The 19,202-nt window shown below is 41.2% G+C and overlaps 2 protein-coding genes across 9 annotated transcripts in view; one reads left to right on the forward strand and one right to left on the reverse strand.

Annotated features, from left to right (window-relative positions):
• The window catches only part of FAM13B (family with sequence similarity 13 member B), a 113,240-nt gene extending 94,050 nt beyond the window's left edge, over positions 1-19,190 (reverse strand). For 5 of the 7 annotated variants that reach the window (XM_071210091.1, XM_071210089.1, XM_004450493.5 and 2 more), the window contains exon 1: positions 18,861-18,999. The gene's annotated coding sequence lies outside the window, so the exon portion shown is untranslated. Of the gene's footprint in view, positions 1-18,860 lie in introns of all 7 variants that reach the window. The other 2 variants (XM_058279142.1, XM_058279155.1) reach the window with 2 other exon arrangements.
• The window catches only part of WNT8A (Wnt family member 8A), an 83,679-nt gene continuing 83,420 nt past the window's right edge, over positions 18,944-19,202 (forward strand). The window contains exon 1 of one of the 2 annotated variants that reach the window (XR_011646642.1): positions 18,944-19,031. The gene's annotated coding sequence lies outside the window, so the exon portion shown is untranslated. The remainder of the gene's footprint in view (positions 19,032-19,202) is intronic. The other variant, XR_002795453.2, reaches the window with a different exon arrangement.

Genomic DNA, 19,202 nt, shown 5'->3' on the forward strand with positions numbered 1-19,202 from the left:
TCACAGAAGAACATACAGCAAATGGACACAGACAGCAGACAACGGGGGGTGGGGGGGAAGGGAAGAGAAATAAATAAGAAAATAAATCTTAAAAAAAAAAAAAATTCAAGCAGAAATAAATGAAATTGAGAAAAAAAAAAACAAGAGAAAATCAGCAAAACCAAAAGCTGGTTCTTTGAGATCAATAAAATTGACAAACCCCCAGATAGACTAATAAAGAAAAAGAGACAGAAAGTTCCAATAAATACAAGCAGAAATGAATGGGAGGAAGTTACAACTGACCCCCTAGAAATTAAAAGGACCATAAGAGGATATTATTGGGGGGAAAAAGAAAAAAGGATATTATAAGAAATTGTATGCCAACAAACTAGACAACCTAGATGAAATGGACAAATTCCTAGAAATGCACAACCTATACTGATGCTACAAGAAATATAAAAAAATTAACAAACCAATCACATTTAAAGAGATTGAATCTGTCATCAAAAATCTCCCAGCAAAGAAAAGTCCAGGACCAGATGGGTTCACAGGTTAACTCTACCAAGCATTTCAAAAAGAATACCAATCCTATTTAAACTCTTCCAAAAAACTGAAGAGAAGGAAAATTACCCAATACATTTTATGAAGCCAACATCACCCTAATACCAAAGCCAGAAAAAGATACTACAAGAAAAGAAAATTGCAGACCAATCTCTCTAATGAGTATAGATGGAAAAATTCTCAATACCTGAAAATCTCAACAAAATAATGCAAAAATTCTCAACAAAATATTATCCAGCAGCATATCAAAAGACTTATACATCACAACCAAATGGGATTTAGTCCTGGTATGCAAGGCTGGTTCAACATAAGAAAATCATGCAACGTAATACACCACATTAACAAAATAAAAGGAAAGACCACATGATTATCTCATTCGACGCAGAAAAGGCATTCAGCAAACTCTGGCATCCTCTTTTGATGAAAGCACTTCAAAAGACAGAAACAGAAGGAAAATTCCTCAATATGATAAAAGGCATATACGAAAACCCCACAGCCAACATTGTATTCAATGGGAAAAGGTTGAAACTTACTCTCTAAGATCAGGAACAAAACAAGGATGCCCACTGTCACCACTGTTATGCAATATTGTACTAGAAGTTCTAGCTAGGGCAATTAGACAAAAAAAAAAAAAAAAGGTATCCAAATTGAAAAAGTGGAAGTAAAACTCTCACTATCTGCAGATGGTATGATCCTATACTTAGAAAATTCTGAAGTATCCACAACAAAGCTACTTGAGCTAATAAAAGAGTTCAGAAAAGTGCCAGGATACAAGATCAACATGCAAAAATCAGTAATGCTTTTGTACACTAGTAGTGAACAATCTGGGAGAAATCTGGGGAAAAGTTCCATTTGCATTAGTTACAAAAAGACTGAAAACTTAGGAATTAATTTAACTGAAGAAGAAAACAGCACCTACATGCAGAAAACTACAAAACAATGCTAAAAGAAATCAATAAATGGAAAGACATTTGTATTCACAGACTGGAAGACTAAATATTGTGAAGATGTCAATCTTACCCAAACTGATTTATAGGATGAATGCAATACCAATCAAAATCCCAACAGCCTACTGCACAGAATTAGAAAAGGCAATTATCAAATTCAATTGGAAGGGAAAGTGCCCCCAAATAGCCAAAAGCTAAAAGAAGTGATGTAGGAGGACATTCACTGCCTGACCTTGAAACAAATTACAAAGCTACAGTGGTCAAAACAGCATGGTACTGGCATAAAGGTAGACAAATCTATCAGTGGGACAGAACTGAAAACCCAGAAATAAACCCTCACCTATATGGTCAATTGGTTTTTGAGAAACCTACCAAGTCCATGATAATGGGACAAAACAGTCTCTTCAACAAACGGTGCTACAATTGGATTTCTATAACCCAAAAGAAAGAGGACCCCTATCTCACTCCCTATAGAAGAATCAACTCAAAATGGATCAAAGACCTAAATACAAAAGTCAAGTCATAAAGCTACTAGAAGAAAATGTAGGAAAACATCTTCAAGACCTTGTAGTATGTGGAGGATTTTTGGACCTTACACGCAAAGCACATGCAACAAAAGAAAAAATAGATAAAGGGGACCTCCTCAAAGCTAAATACTTTTGCACCTCACAGGACTTTGCCAAAGGGTAAAAAAGCAACCAACTCAATGGGAAAATATATTTGGAAATCACATGTCTGATAAGGGTTTAATAGCCAGGACATATAAAGAGATGTTACAACTCAATAATGAAAAGACAAACAACTCAATTAAAAAATGGGCAAAAGACTTGAATAGACATTTGTCCAAAGAAGAAATACAAATGGCAAAAAAACACATGAAGAATGCTCAGCATCACTAATGATTAGGGAAATGCAAATCAAAACTACAATGAGATATCATTTCACAACTACCGGATTGCCACTATTAAAAAGACAAAGAACTACAAGTGTTGGAGAGGATGTGGAGAGATAGGAACACACTCACTGTTAGTGGGAATGCAGAATGGTACAGCCACTGAGGGGAACTGTTTGGCAGTTCCTAAAGAAGTTAAATATAGACTTGCCACATGACCCTGCAATACGACTGCTAGGTATATACCCAGAAGAACTGAGAACAGTGACACAAACAGACATCTGCATACCTATGTTCACAGCAGCGTTATTCACAATTGCCACAAGTTGGAAACAACCCAGGTGTCCATCAACCAATGAATGAACAAACTGTGGTATATTCACATGATGGAATATTATGCAGCTGTATGAAGAAATGAAGTCATAAATCATATGATAACATGGATGAATCTGGAGGACATTTATGTCGAGGAAAGCAAACCAGACACAAAAGGACAAATACTGTATGAATGCATTACTATGAACTGAATATATTGTATAACATACTGTATGATTAAAAAACTTTTATATATATCCAGTACATTTGAGAAATTTTTTTATTCACCTGTATTTTCTTATTTTTAAATTGTTTATATTTTCAATTATTAAACGTACAAAATAGTTAAAATATGAGGAAAAAAATTAACAGAAAACTTCCCAAATTTAGGAAAGACATGAAAGAGAACACCAAACAGGATAAATCTGAAGAAAAATATGCCCCATCATGTACTGATCAAGCTGTTGAAGGCAAAGGATACAGAGGTTCAGAAAGCTGCAAGAGAAAAGCAACATGGTATGTACAAGAGTCCCAATTAGATTACAATCCAGTATCTCATCAGAAACCATGGAGCCAAGACGGCAATGTGTTAAACTACTTAAAGTGGTGAAAGAATGTAAACACCAATCAAGAATCTTATATCCAATGAGACTTTCTTTCAAAATTAAGGGAGAGATTAAAACATTCCCAGATAGAAGACTAATGCCGTTGAATAGAGAGAACTGTATCTCTCGTGAGAAAGGACGGCTCCCAGGGTATTAGATTGGCAGGCGTTGTGGGCCCTAAGCGGAGGGGAAAATGGATGTGGAATGGATGGAACAAAGGTAAATAAGGGGGCAAAAGAGGAGTTATGTGAGAGTACACAAGGATGAATATAAAACAGCTAATATTACACCAAAAACATATAGGGGACGACAGACTAATAATGAAAACCATAAGACAAAACATAGGATAAATAAAAAATTTAGAAAACTGTACAGCCTAAAATATGGACCACATAGTAAGCACAAATGTCACCTTGTTTGAAAACTATAGTGTTGGAATCTGTACATCAGTTTCAGGAAATATGATATGAATAAGTTAAAAGATTATTGCTGTGCAAGGGAAAAGGTTTTATGGTGGATCTGGGGAAATACTGTATATTGTATATATGAATTTCGGTGATCTAAGACTCTTCTGAAGCTGACATTATGTTGGGATTCACTTTACGGGAAGTTTTGGATCACAGAGTGGTTCAACAATGGCAGCAGAGGAATACTGATATGGGATGTTATTGACAGGATATATATGGTTGACAGGGAGTTATACAGGGCATATGCCCAGGGTATATGGTAATGTCTATATATACTAATAGTGGAAACAAAAACAACAGCTGGGGGGGTACTGGGCTCCTGGCCGGGGGGTCACTGTTGTGGGCCCTGGGAGAGCAGCGGCAATCCTCCAGGTGCAACGGCAAGAACCAGGAAGGAAGGAGGGCCCAACAGTGGGCTCGTGATACTAATGGTTACACTTTTGAGCCTATACACCTGCAATAAGAACAAGGCCTAGAGTAGCATTGTGCCTGGGGGTTTCCTCCTGACAGCCTGCATGTTACTCAAATGTGGCCACTCTCACAGCCAAACTCAGCCTGTAGATGCGATGCATTCCCCCCAGCGTGGGACATGACACCCGGGGATGAGCCTCCCTGGCACCGAGGTATCACTACCACATACCAGCTGAAGAAGCAACTAGAAAATGACCTTGAATTAAAGATTCAATGCGGAACAGCAGAATATACCTGTCTACATATAATGACATGACTTCGGGAAGCTGTTTGACCTAATGTAAGGGGGAAATGGAAAGGAGAAATGAGATTATAAGGCTGTGAGTCTCTAAAAAAGAGTCTGGAGGTTGTCAGAAGGAATACCCCTATGTACAACTGAACAGAGTCTAAGAGACAGATAAGGTAGATACAACCCCAGGTATTGGTTCTTTTGAGGGATAAAGAGACCCACGGGTTCTATGGTCATGGCAGAAGAGGTTCACTGCCATGACAGATAGCCCTTCTTTGGAGCTGGTGTTTCTGCGTGATGGAATTGGACTCAGAGGGGATCTCTTTTCACAAGACTTGCATGCTACTTTATTGGAATTGTAGTCGGTGCTGGGTTTAAGATCTATGTAGGGGATTCAAATCTCTGGACTGATAATATGACACCCAGGCCCAGAGCCTCAACAGACTTCAGCTCCTACACTTTGATTTATTGGACTTACTCCACTCAGCTAACATGGAGTTAAAGAAGGTCAACCACCACAACATGGAGCCTAGAGTGTCTACAACTGGAAGCGGGAGGAGTACATCCAGTACCCATATGGAATCTAAGCCCTCACTTGACATAGATGTGCAATGGATACAACCAATCCAACGTCCACAGAGAAAATGTGGAATGGGTGTGGGAACGGTAGCCATGGTGGCTGCTGGGTGTGGGGAACGGGAGGAAGAGATGAGATGTGGAGGCATTTTCGGGACGTGGAGTTGTCCTGGATAGTGCTTCACGGACAATTACGGGACATTATAGATCCCCCCAGGGCCCACTGGATGGAACGTGAGAGAGTCTGGGCTATGATGTGGACCATTGACTATGGGGTGCAATGATGCTCAGAGATGAACTTACCAGGTGCAATGGATGTGTCATGATGATGGGAGAGAGTGTTGCTGTGGGGAGAGTGGGGGGCGGGGGCGGTGGGGTTGAATGGGACCTCATATTTTTCATAATGTAATTAAAATAAATAAATAAATAATTAATTAAAAAAAAAAAAACATTCCCAGATAAACAAAAGCTGAAGGAGTTCACTGCCACTAGACTTCCCTACAAAAAATGTTAAAAGGACTTCTTCAGACTGAAAGGAAAGGACACAAGACAACAGTTCAAAGCAGTATAAAGAAATAAAGACCTTCAGGAAAGGTAAATTTAGGTAACTATCAAAGTCAGTACTACTGTATTTTTCAGTATGTAACTCCACTTCGTACTTATAGGTGCTAAACTGCAAAAGCATACAAAGTATTGATAATTGTACAGATATATAATGTACAAGGATATCATTTGTAACAAGTACAAAAAAGAGGAAAGACAGAGTTATAGGAACAATGTATGTGTATGCTATTGAAAATAAGTGAGTATCAAACCAAATGAGTGTTATATATTTAGGATGTGAAATTTTGGGGGAGGGGATCGGGGACCGGGGATTGAATCCAGGACCTTGTATGTGGGAGGCAGGCACTCAACTGCTTGAGCCACATCCATTTCCCTAGGATATTAAATTTTAATGCTACAAGAAAAACATATGAAAAATATATCCATTCAACCACTGTCATACTCATACAACAGCACTGCAAGTTACATCCATATGATATATGCTTTCACCTTTTCTAAACTCTCCAAACTAGCACCTGGCTACGTCACTGAAGACAGAAAGAGACATAAAAATCCTCTTTCCCATGACCATGTATGGGCAAGGCCAAATGAACAGCAACTTTGGATCACTGGGGACCCAGCTCTGAGGGTATCCATTTTCCAACTGCCCCAGACAAAAAGGCACAGTAGAGGAGACTTAGAGACAGTACATTTCCTCACGTTGCAGTGGACAAATACAAAGGCTATGTTTGCTAGGCCAAAGAAGAAACTTGTTTCCCCTCTCCTAGGCAAAATGGAGTCAGTCTGTACCTCGCCCCTCTTCCTGGGTCTCTGAACTGTTTTGGTTGGAAAAAGGGCAGATATATAGACCAATGGAATTAAGAGCTCAGAAATCAACCCTCACATTTATAACTAATTGATTTTTGACAAGGGGGCAAAGACCACGCAGTTGGAAAGAACAGTCTATTCAACAATGGTACTGGAAAAACTATCTCAATTTGCACACACACACACAAAAAGGATCCTACATTACACCTTATATAAAATCAACTCAAAATGGATAACAAACCTAAATATAAGAGCCAGCTCTATCAAACTTCTAGGGAAAACATAGGGGGACCTCATCAAAACTAAAAACTGTTACACCTCAAAAGACTTCATCATAAAAGTATAATGACAACCCACACAATGGGAGAAAATACATGGAAACCACATATAATATTAGGATTTATATACAGAATATATAAAGAAATCCTTCAATTAAACAAAAACAAAAAAAACAATGACTGGATAAACAAAAATGTGGTATCTACATACAATGGAATATTATTCAGCCATAAAAAGGAATGAAGTTTTGATACATGCAACAATATGGATGAATCTTTAAGACATCATGTTGAGTGAAATCACAGAAGGATAAATACTACATGATCTCACTGATATCTAATAACTGAATAAGCAAGTTCATAGAATCAGAATTTAGAATACAGATTACCAGGGCACAGGGTAGGAATAGGGAAATGGGAATCGAGACCTAAAATATACCAATTCTGGGAAACGGACTTTGGCCCAGTGGTTAGGGCGTCCGTCTACCATATGGGAGGTCCGCGGTTCAAACCCCGGGCCTCCTCGACCCGTGTGGAGCTGGCCATGCGCAGTGCTGATGCGCGCAAGGAGTGCCGTGCCACGCAGGGGTGTCCCCCGCGTGGGGGAGCCCCCACGCGCAAGGAGTGCGCCCGTGAGGAGAGCCGCCCAGCGTGAAAAGAAAGAGCAGCCTGCCCAGGAATGGCGCCGCCCACACTTCCCGTGCCGCTGACGACAACAGAAGCGGACAAAGAAACAAAAGCAGACAAAGAAACAAGACGCAACAAATAGACACCAAGAACAGACAACCAGGGGAGGGGGGGAAATTAAATAAATAAATAAATCTTTAAAAAAAAAAAAAAAAAAAAAATAAAATAAAATATACCAATTCTATTTGGTATGATAGAAAAGTGCTGGTAATGGATGGTGGTAATGGTAGCACAACATTCTGCATGTAATTAAGAGCAATGAATTATATATTTGAATGTTTTAAAGGGGAAGTTTTAGCTTGTATATATGTTACTAGAATAATTTTTTTTTTAAATCAATGGAGGATAGGGAATGAGTATATAGCTTAATGGTTGAGCACCTGCTTCACCCATACGAGATCCTGGGTTCAATTCCCAATACCTTCTTTAAAAAATCAATAAATAGGGAGCAGATGTGGCTCAAGCGTCTAAGCACCCACCTCCCACATGGGAATTCCTGGGTTCAGGTCCTCCTGAAAAACAACAACCGAAAAAAAAACTCAGGAAAGCCAATGTGATTCACTGGTGGATGGGACTCACTGGTCAAGCACTGGCTTCCCACATAGGAGGTCCAAGGTTTAATCCCCAGCCCCTGGTACCTATATATATATATAAAATCAACAAGATCATAGGTTCAATTCCTGGCACATCCTTTAGAAAATAAACAAATAAGTAAATGAAACCAACAGAGGGGAACTTCCAGGAAGATGGTGAATTAGAAAGACATGTCTTCTCGCACAGGAAAATAGCTAAAGGACAGGCAGAAACAGCCTGGGAAAAAACGTTGTAGGGTTTAAGGACACCAGGGGAAGTCTGGAAACCACCCAAAGAAAGAGAGACACAGGAAAAAATTTTTGACAGACCCTGAGTAGAAGCTGCAGGTATAGGTGCAGCTCCCAGTGACCTTCCCCTACCCTACAAGGAGGTAATTTTGAATTCTCCAGCCTCTGACCGGCAGCTACAGAGAGGACTGTAGGGATCACCTCCCCAGGACACAGGAAAAAGGAAGACAGTCTAAGGCTAATACGGGAACAGGTATAAATACCTATGCACATAATCAGGGTGCTCCAAAATACATGGGACTAACTAGCAAAACTGAAGGGAGAAACAGATGTCTCTACAGTAACAGCTGGCAGCTTCAAAACACCACCCACAGGAAGCAGACTTGGCCCAGTGGTTAGGGCATCCGTCTACCACATGGGAGGTCCGCGGTTCAAACCCCGGGCCTCCTTGACCCATGTGGAGCTGGCCCATGCGCAGTGCTGATGCGCACAAGGAGTGCCCTGCCACGCAGGGGTGTCCCCCGCGTAGGTGGCCCCACCCGCAAGGAGTGCGCCCTGTAAAGGAGAGCCGCCCAGCGCGAAAGAAAGTGCAGCCTGCCCAGGAACGGTGCCACATACATGGAGAGCTGACACAGCAAGATGACGCAACAAAAGGAAACACAGATTCCTGGTGCTGCGGATAAGGATGGAGGCGGTCACAGAAGAACACACAGAGAATGGACACAGAGAGCAGACAACTGGGGGAGCGGGAGAGAAACAAATTTTTTTTTTATTTAAAAATAAAAAAATACATGGAACTACACCACACAGTGAACCCTACATTAAACCATGGACTATAACAGTACAATGTGTCTTTATCAATTATAACAAATGTACAACCCCAAAGCACAGAGTTAATAATAGGATGGTACATGTGAATCCTGTATTTTATCTATAATTGTTCAACAAACCCACAACTTCTCTAATTAAATAAAAAGCACTGCAATAATGGTAAGATTAGATCAGCAATGTACTAATAAGGTCTTACCAAATAAGGCAACCAGCTATAAAAGCAGCATAAGAATATACTGATATTTTCATGTGAAAAGCTCTATCTTCAAGTGATATTGAAAAGAACAACTCATTTTTGCCCAAAATGCTTTCAGACAATAGGATACAATTCAAATAGAAAAGTTTAAAAGAATCATCTCATTAATTGTTAAAAAAATAAAAGGACAAGTAAATCCCCATTTCATCAGTGTACAAAGCGGGAAAGGATAAGCAAGCAGGGAGGTGGTTCTCAATAAAGATGACAAATTTAAGTTTATGGACTATTCCTGTGTCTGATTCTAAATCGATGAACCAAAGCCAAAGAAAAATAAATTGACCCATGCTCCATACACTGACCTCTTCATTAGCCTGGGCTCTAAATAACTGGCCAAAGTCAAGGAAAAGGCACCTCTTTCATTCTACTGGAACAATAATGATACTACAAAAGTTGCCAATATGCTAAATCAGTGGTTCCTTTTTATCCTGGGAAACTGGCAAAGGCATAATTTTTAAGGATCTGAGATCCTTAACAGTACAAACAAGTTGTCAGAAAGGCTGAACAGATGTCTCAGCATATAAACTTATCTATCAAATGCTTATGGAAATAGGGGAAGAAAGACCAGTGTGTCAAGCGCTCAGTATTGTTGCAAGTAACTATGAATCTTATCCTTAAAGGAGTGAAGCCTGGTGGTCACCATGGGCCCTGAGGGGACGGGGAGGGAGGAACAGAGTAGAGGGAAGAGGGAGTATATTTAGGGGGCAATGAAGTGTTCTGCTTGATCTTGCAATGATGGATACAGGTCATGTTGAATTTCATCAAATTAATAAAAGTGCATGGTTTAGAGTGTAGACCATAATGTAAACGATTGACCATGGTTAGTGGCAATGTTTCAACATCTGTACATCAGTCGTAACAAATGTAACATCCACACATAAAAAGGTTATTGATATGGGAAGGGGAAAAAGGAGAGGATGTTGAGTCTATGGGAGTCCCCTGTGCTCTGTATGTAACTTTACTGTGACCAAAAACTTCGATGACAAAATGAAAAAAAGACACTGGGGCAAAAAACGGAATAAAATGTCACTGTACATAAAGGACAATAGATCTTACAGTGATGAAAGACAAAATGTTAGAAAAAAATTTTTTTAATATTTTTCATTATTTTTCTTTTAAGATTTTTTATTTATTTCTCTCCCCTCCCCCTCACCCCCGTTGTCTGCTCTCTGTGTCCATTCACTGTGTGTTCTTCTGTGCCCAATTGCATTCTTATCAGTGCCACCGGAAATCTGTGCCTCTTTTTTGTTGCATCATCTTGTTGCGTCAGCTCCCCACGTGTGTCCCACCACTCCTGGGCAGGCTACACTTTTATTAAGTGCGGCGGCTCTCCTTACAAGGCACTCCTTGCACATGGGGCTCCCCTATGCAGGGGACACCCCTGTGTGGCACAGCACTCCTTGCACACATCAGCACTGCACATGGGCCAGCTCCCCACACGGGTCAGGAGACCCTGGTTTGAACCCTGGACCTCCCATGTGGTAGGCAGATGTTCTATCAGTTGAGCCAATTGCACTTTCCTTCATTATTTTTCAATATCTCAATTTTTAAAATTTTATTTTAGTTTTGGTTTTTCTAAATTATTATTTTATTTCTTATGTTTAAACCTATCATTGTTATTTCATTTTCCTATTAATTCTATTTGGCGATATTCTTGACTTCATTTTTTAAGAAGTTTTGGACAACAGAAAGGTTACAACAGTGGCGGGGAGGATCATTGGTGTGGGGTGTCAATGATGGGGGGATATGGGAGGAAGTTCACCTGGGCATACATAGAAGGTGTTTAAATGTGCTCAAATGTTCGTGGGGAATTGTCACAGTGAGTGGAGATTCACAAAATAACCACAAGAATATTGAATTCCCATCCTAGGGAGTTCTGCCATGTTCTCTAATGGAACAGCAACAATCCCCAAAGTGTAGGGCAATGGCTAGTGAAAAAGGACGGTCCACTAATGGGCCCTTGATATTGGCAATTACGCTTATGAGCCTTTGCTCTTGAATTTACAACTTAGCCTAGTGCTGTAGGGTGCCTAAGAGTTACCTCTGAGGGAAGCGGTTGAGGCTTAACTGACAGAGCGTCTGCCTACCATATGGAGGGTCCAGGGTTCGATACCCAGGTCCACCTGACTGGTGTGGTGAGCTGGTCCATGCACAGTGCTGCCGCACACAAGGAGTGCCGTGCCACACAGGGATGTCCCCCACATAGCGGTGCCCCACAAGCAAGAAGTGCACTCTGCAAGGAAAGCTGCCCCATGCAAAAACAACAGTCCACCAAGGAGTGAGGCCACACACATGGATTGCTGACACAGCAAGACGACAGAACAAAAAAAGTGGCACAGTTTCCTGGTACCGTATGACAAGAATGCAAGCAGACACAGAAGAACACACAGCGAATGGACAGAGAGAGCAGACAATGGGGGGGAAGAGGAGAGAAATAAATAAATCTTTAAAAAAAGGAAGATTTACCTCTCAGAGCCTCCTTGTTGCTCGAAAGTGTCCTCTAAGCCAAACTCAGCATATAAATGCATTACCTTTCCCCCAGTGTGGGACATGACTCCCAGGGATGAGCCTCCCTAGCACCTAGGGATTACTACCAAGTACCATCTAGCAACGCAACTGGAAAAAGACCTTGAATAAAAGGGGGGAAAGGTAAAGACAAATTAGTTTATATGGCTAAGAGACTTCAAAGTAAATCAGGAGGTCATCCTAGAGGTAACGCTCATGCACATCTCAGCAGAATCTCACAGACTGCCAAAGTAGATACTATCCCAAACAGTGGGGCTCCTGAGGGCTCTGGAGACACCCAGGTCCTTCAGTCATGGCAGATAGCTCTGGAGTCTGGCGCATTGCCAGCGGGCACTACTTTGGAGTTTGTGCTCCCCTGTGTGACAGAGTTAGACTCAGTTATGACTTCTCTACACGTGCATCTTCTGTCCCTTCTATTTGAACCTGCATTTCGTGCTGGGGTTGGTAGGTATATATCCAAGAGACTTGAATCTTCGGGTTGTTTGTGTGCCAGCTGGGTCCTGAGGCCTCACCAGAGTTGCAACACCTACCCTCCAGTTCATTGAACTTATCCGAGACAACTAACAAAGAGGTGAGAATGGACAACCACCATACCAAAGAACCAAAAAAGTCCACAACTGCAAGCAAGAGAGTCCCATCATTCAGCCATATGGAATCAAGGCCCCCTATCAATTAGAAGTGGAGAGGGCATCATCATCCCAGCATTCTCAGGATTGGGGAATAAAATATGGACTAGAGTGGACTTACTGGTATTCTACTACAGACTTACTGTGATTCTAGCAATGGAAGAAATTACATCATTGACGTGGAGACAGTGGACACTGGAGATACTGAAGTCAGAAAGAGGGAAAAAGAGGTGTAATATGGGAGCATTTTCAGGACTTGAAATTGTCCTAAATGTCATTGCAACAACAGATACAGGCCATTATATATCCTGCCATAACCTACAGAATTGAGCAGGAGAGAGAGTAAACTACAATGTAAACTCTAAGCCATGCTTACTGGCAATGCTCCAAAATGTGTTCATCGATTGCAAAGAATATACCAGACTAATGAAAGAAGTTGTTAATGCGAGGAAGGGTGGGAGGTGTGGGGAGTGGAACATGTGGGAATCCCTTACATTCTTTTGTGTAATCTAAGTATCTTTTTTAAAAAAATAAAAAATATATTAAAAAAAAAAGTTTACTCCCCTCCCCAAAAAAAGAGCTTATAGATGCTGCTTTGGGCAGGAAAACACCAAGATATTTAAATATATGATTCAATTCATATTGAATTAAGTTACTTTGGGTATATAACTAAGAATGAAATTGCCAGGTCATATTTAATAGTAGAGAAATATTTTAATAGGTAAACTGAACCAAATTTGTCTTCATGTTTTTCTGTTCCTAGAAGAGCAACAATAGGAAGATGAGACATCTCTCTGAAAACTGTTTAAAACCAAAGAGTTAAGAATCATTATAGAATGGACTGGGAGAGAGTGTAAACTACAACATAAACTATAATCCATGCTGTATAACAGTGCTCCAAAATGTATTCATCAGATGTAATGAATGTGCATTTGATCCATTTTAGAGGTTGTTGATATGGGAGGAGTCGGGGAGGGGGGAAGTGGGGGTATATGGGAACCTTTTATATTTTTTAATGTAACATTTTGTGTGATCTATGTATCTCTAAAAAAAGATACATGTATCTTTTAAAAATATATAAAAAAAGAATCATCATACATCATATATACAGGGAAAAGGAAATACACACTAGAAGCTAAATATAACCTGACATAAAAGATTTATATTTCCTTCTCTAGTAGAAATCCAGTAAATTTTAAATTATTTTGTCAACCCACCACATTTTCCTCAACCTAAGGCTCTTATTTCCCCCCTCCCCTTCCTCCACCCCACTGTTTTTGCTGTCTGTGTCCATTCCCTTTGCGATCTTCTGTGTCTATTTCTCTTTTTGTCTTTTCTTCTGGTCTTTCTCCTCTAGGATTCACTGGGATTCGATCCTGTGGACCTTGATGTGGAGAGATGTTCCCTGTCAACTGCGCCACCTCAGTTCCTGGTCTCTGCTGCGCTTCACCTTGACTCTCTCCTTTCATCTCTCTTTTGTTGTGTCTTCACCTTGCTGCATGACTCACCTGCATGGGCACTGGCTCACTGCGCAGGCCCTGGTTCACCACACAGGCACTGCCTCACCACGCAGGCACTTGGGTGGGCACCTGGCTCACTGCACAGGCACCCACATGGGCTTGCCACACAAGCACTTGGCTTGCCACACAGGCACTGGCTCACTGTGCAGTCACACTTTCTCTTCTTCTTTTTCACCAAGAGGCCCCAGAACCTGGGTCCTCCCATATGGTAGGCAGAGGTCTTATCACTTGAACCACATCTGCTTCCAACCTAAGGCTTTTATACATGCTGGTTTATCTACCTCAAACACTCTCCCCAGCTGCCTCCTACTCAACTTCAACTCTCATCCTTGGATGGGCCTTCTCCAAACACTCAAGCTAATGATCTATTCTGCTAATTTCTCTCAGGGTATATCATTCCTTTGCTCCAAAATATCCATCAAAAGTTTTGTTACACATTAATTTCTGTGTTTAATGTCTGCTTCTCTCAACAGAGTATAAAATCCTTGAAGTCTATTATGTTTTTTAAAGAGCTTTATTAAGGTATAATTTACATACCATAAAATTCACTTATTTCAAGGGTACAATTCAATGATTCTTAATAAATTTAGAATAAATTTAGAATTATGCAACTATCACCACATGATGTTTTGTTTTGCTCTTCAATATATCTCCAGAACTTAGCGCTAAATAAGTTCATCAGGTAAATGAATAAATCAACTAATAGTTAATCTTATAATCCCATTATCAGGATATATTTAATGTACCAAATGACATGAGCTGGTGCGTTAAAAGAGCCTTGGGAAGCAGATGTGGCTCAAGAATTGGGCACCTGCTACGACATGGGAGGTCCCTGGTTCGGTTCCCAGTGCCTCCTAAAGAAGATGAGCAAGACAGTGAGCAGACGCAACGGGCTGGTGTGGCAAGTTGATCCAACAAAATGATGCAGCAAGATGACACAACAAGGAGACACAACAAGGAAACACAATGAGAGACACAACAAGCAGGGAGCGGAGGTGGTTCAAGCAATGGGCCACCTCCCTCCCACATGGGAGGTCCCGGGTTCAGTTCCCACTGCCTCCTAAAATAAAGAAGACAAGCAGACAAAGCACACAACAAACAGAGGAGTAGACAGCAAGCATAAACAATGGGGAGGGGGTTTTAAATACATAAATAAAATAAATCTTTAAAAAAAAAAAAAAACAAAGTCTTTATTCCAAACCACCCCAAATATCTTATTACCAATTCCAATCAAAGTCTACTTTAATATGAGGCCCCAAAGTGAGCCTACACACATATTAACCTCCAGCCTCTCTAGGGGAAACACCCACCCCTCTCACGCTTGGCAAACAATGACTCTGGTCAAGTTCATGCACACAAATTATACTTCCTTTCTCTCAATCAGGTAACCCCTTTTTCCACCCTTAGCATAATGTTACTCATTGACAATGATAGGGTCTTCGTTTAATGGGTGCACCTTTGAAACAGTGAAGTAATGGAAGTTACTGGTTCTGATATATGCCTAATTGAGACCAAAATACAGTGACCTTAAATAAGTGAAAACCTTTAAGAAATAAAATCACTGCGTCTTTGCTGTTTAGTCATCTGTAAATAGGAATTTTCTATTTCTGTAAAAAAGGAAAAAACAATTTCAGTATTTCATTCTTTTCAGAACCATTAGGTTTTCAGATAAAATATTTAACTCAGGTACAAAATAACTTTATTTTAAAAGACTAACTACAGGGAAGTGGACCTGGCCCAATGGATAGGGTGTCCGCCTATCACATAGGAGGTCTGCAGTTCAAACCCCGGGCCTCCTTGTCCCATGTGGAGCTGGCCCATGTGCAGTGCTGATGCCCGCAAGGAGTGCCCTGCCATGCAGGGGTGTCCCCCGCGTAGGGGAGCCCCATGCGCAAGGAGTGAGCCCCATAAGGAGAGCTGCCCAGTGCGAAAGAAAGTGCAGCCTGCCCAAGAATGGCACCGCACGCATGGAGAGCTGACACAAGATGATGCAACAAAAAAAAAAGAAACACAGATTCCCGGTGCTGCTGATAAGGATAGAAGCGGTCACAGAAGAACACACAGCAAATGGACAGAGAGAGCAGACAACTGGGGGAAGAGGGGGATAAAAAAATAAATAAAAGACTACAGAAAGGGACCCCAAATAGAAAAAAAAAAAAATTCTTGAAAATGAAGAACTTGGAGGATGAAAATTTCCAAATTTCCAAACTTACTACAAAGCTACAGTAACCAAAATGGTGCAGTACTGGCACAGGGACAGACATATAGACCAATGTAATAGACATGAAAGTTCAAAAATAACCCACACATCCGTGGCCAACTGATTTTCAAAAAGGGCGCCAAGTCCATTAAATGGGGAAAGAGGAGCCTCTAACAAATATTGTTGTAAAAACTGATATCCATATGCAGAAGAATGAACGTGAACACCCTCCTCACACCACATATAAAGATTAACTCAAAATGGATCTACAATCTAAGTACAAAAAAAACTGTTAAAACAGGAAAATCATCAGGACCTTGTATTAGAATATGGATTCTTAGATGTGATCCCAAAGGAGGAACAAAAGAAAAAACAGATAAACTGCATCAAAATTACAAACTTCTGTATTTTGAGGAACATTATCAAGGAATTGAAAAGATGACCAAATTAATGTAAGAAAATATATGGAAGTCATATATCTAATAAGGTTAAATAACAAGAATAAAGAACTCCTATAACTCAACAATAAAAAGACATAATTTAAAAATGGGTAAAGGACTTGAACAGACATTTCTTCAAAGAAGATATACAAATGGTCAATGAGAACCAGGAAAAATGCTGAACATTGTTAGCCATTAGGGAAATGCAAATAAAAATCACAGTGAGATACTTAACACTCACTGGAAGAATTATTCTTTGAGAAAAAAAATAACAAAGGGTGAAGATGCTTCGAAAAAAAAAATAACAAAAGGTAAAGATTCTGAAAAATAGGAACTGTCAATCATCGTTGGTAGAAATGTAAAATAGTGCAGGTACTGTGGAAAACAATTTGGCACTTCCTCAGAAAATTAAACAGAATTACCAGATGACCTGGCAATTCCACTTCTACATATATACCCCGAAGAATTGAAAACCGGGACTCAAGCAGATATTTGTACACTGCTGCACACAGCAGCATTATTCACAAAAGCCAAAAGGTGGAAGCAATCTTTGTCCATCAACAGGTGAATTCAATAAAAATGTGGTATATACATACAATGAAATATAATTCTGCCCAAAAAAGGAATAAAGTTCTGATACATGCTATAACATGGGTGAATCTTAAAGACATCATGTTGAGTGAAATAAACCAGATACAAAAGGACAAATAATGCATGACTTTATGTATATCAAATATCTAGAATAAGCAAATCCATAACTCACAGGAGGGAGGGAGGAGTTATTGCTTAATGGGTATGAAGTTTCTGTTTACGCTGATGAAAAAGTTTTAGTAATGATGGTGGTGGTTATAGCATAATATTGTGAATGCAATAATATCACTATACTATACTCGTGAAAGCAGTTAAAATGGAAAAGAATAAAAAATAAAAACTAGAAGAAGTCCTACTATTATAGTCCCCAATATTAAATTAGAGTACAACAAAGGGGGAACCATGCAGATTGACTAAGGTTATTCATAAATAATAAAAGTTGCCATTAGTTGTCTGTCCTAAAACAGCAGCATTCTAATAAAAAACATACTGTAACATTGATTTAGTTCACCACTCTGACGGCTTTCTATATCTTCCCAAGGACTCAAGCTGTATCACATAAATACCTAATTGGTAACACACAATTCAACTGGAGAAAACACGGCCCTTTATTTAAAAGAAGCACAGATTAAGAATTGTCGAAAGGGCTCCTGTTTTGGAAATATCGGCGAGATCATTTAATTCCACTCAACAAGTACTAAATGCAAAGTACCTATGAGAAACCCAGGCCACGGCCTATTACAGGGTTACAGTAAGGAACGCTGAAGACAGCCTTACATCAATCAAGCCGCACAAGTGCATTCCAGTTATTTTATGCTTATAGCCTGTATTACATCGTGGTTCCGGTTACCATCCTTAAATGATCAGCTCCTTGAAAGTAGGGTAAATGCCCAACGTAAGTATTTTTATCATTACCTAGAATGGGACACAGAAGTAAATTATGCAAGTGCCTGTCTAAAAGTCAGTTTGAGCTTCAACTGTTTATAAACAAAAGTTTACCAATATCCCACCGGGCAAGTGGGTCAACCAATTCAATTTCCTATAATCTTATCTTGAAAACCCGGGGCCCTATCTGAAACTTAATACTGTACAAAGCGTTACTCTGGCCTGGCCTATGCGGAGTGCATTCTAGACAACTCAGTGCACCAACAGTCCAATTTTGGCTATATTCTCTCCGCGATTTACGGAAGTCAGCAACCACTCAACTCACGTGATCTTAGAAAGGGGCGTAGTTGGTACCGGACCAAACCACACTTTTTTTTCCTGCACCAACTTCACTGCCCAACATGAAGGAAGTGGGCAAGTAATGAAGCAGGACCGGTGTGCAGGGGAGGCTAGCAAGCAAACGTGCGCTGATGTGTCTTCTACTTCGGGGAAGCGAGGAGGTGTGGGAGCATGCCCGCTCACGCACACTGCAGCAGCTGAAAATCGAAGACTGCCACACCCCCACCCTGGCAGCCAGGGCAAGACTTAACCTTCCTCCCTCTCCAAACGGAGAGAGAGCCCTCTCTCCCGAACGCCCCACTTGCAGGGCACTGCAGCTGGGCCCCATCTGCCAAAAACTCAACGCCCTTGGGCCCCGCGCGGGTGGGACACAACGCCGGAGGGCGGCAGAGGGAAGGAGAGACGCGTAACCGCGCAGGCGCAGATACGGGTACCCGCCCGTTTACCTACCGTTGGAACCGCGGTGCCCCGTTTCCCAGCCACGGCCGCTTCTCCAGGACCCGCGGCGACGGCAAGAGGAAGAGAACTGAGGCCCCAAGCGGCTCCGCGGCCGGCGAGCCTCTTCTTGGGGAGACCGCTGGCGGGCGGCTGAAGCGACGGAGGAGGCGCGGGGCCAGCCCGGTAAGCGACCCCTGGATTCTCCAGGCGGCGGAGGCGGCGGAGACGCAGAAGAGGGGGCGGGAGCGGAGGCGGCAGAGGGACCGGCTGAAGCGCAAAGCCTCCCTAACGGCGAGCGGGAGGAGGGCGGAGAGCGGGCGGGGGCCGGGCCGGACGTGACGTGCGGGGGAGGGG

Source organism: Dasypus novemcinctus, chromosome 2 (genome assembly GCF_030445035.2).
Source record: "Dasypus novemcinctus isolate mDasNov1 chromosome 2, mDasNov1.1.hap2, whole genome shotgun sequence".
NCBI classification, from domain to species: domain Eukaryota; kingdom Metazoa; phylum Chordata; class Mammalia; order Cingulata; family Dasypodidae; genus Dasypus; species Dasypus novemcinctus.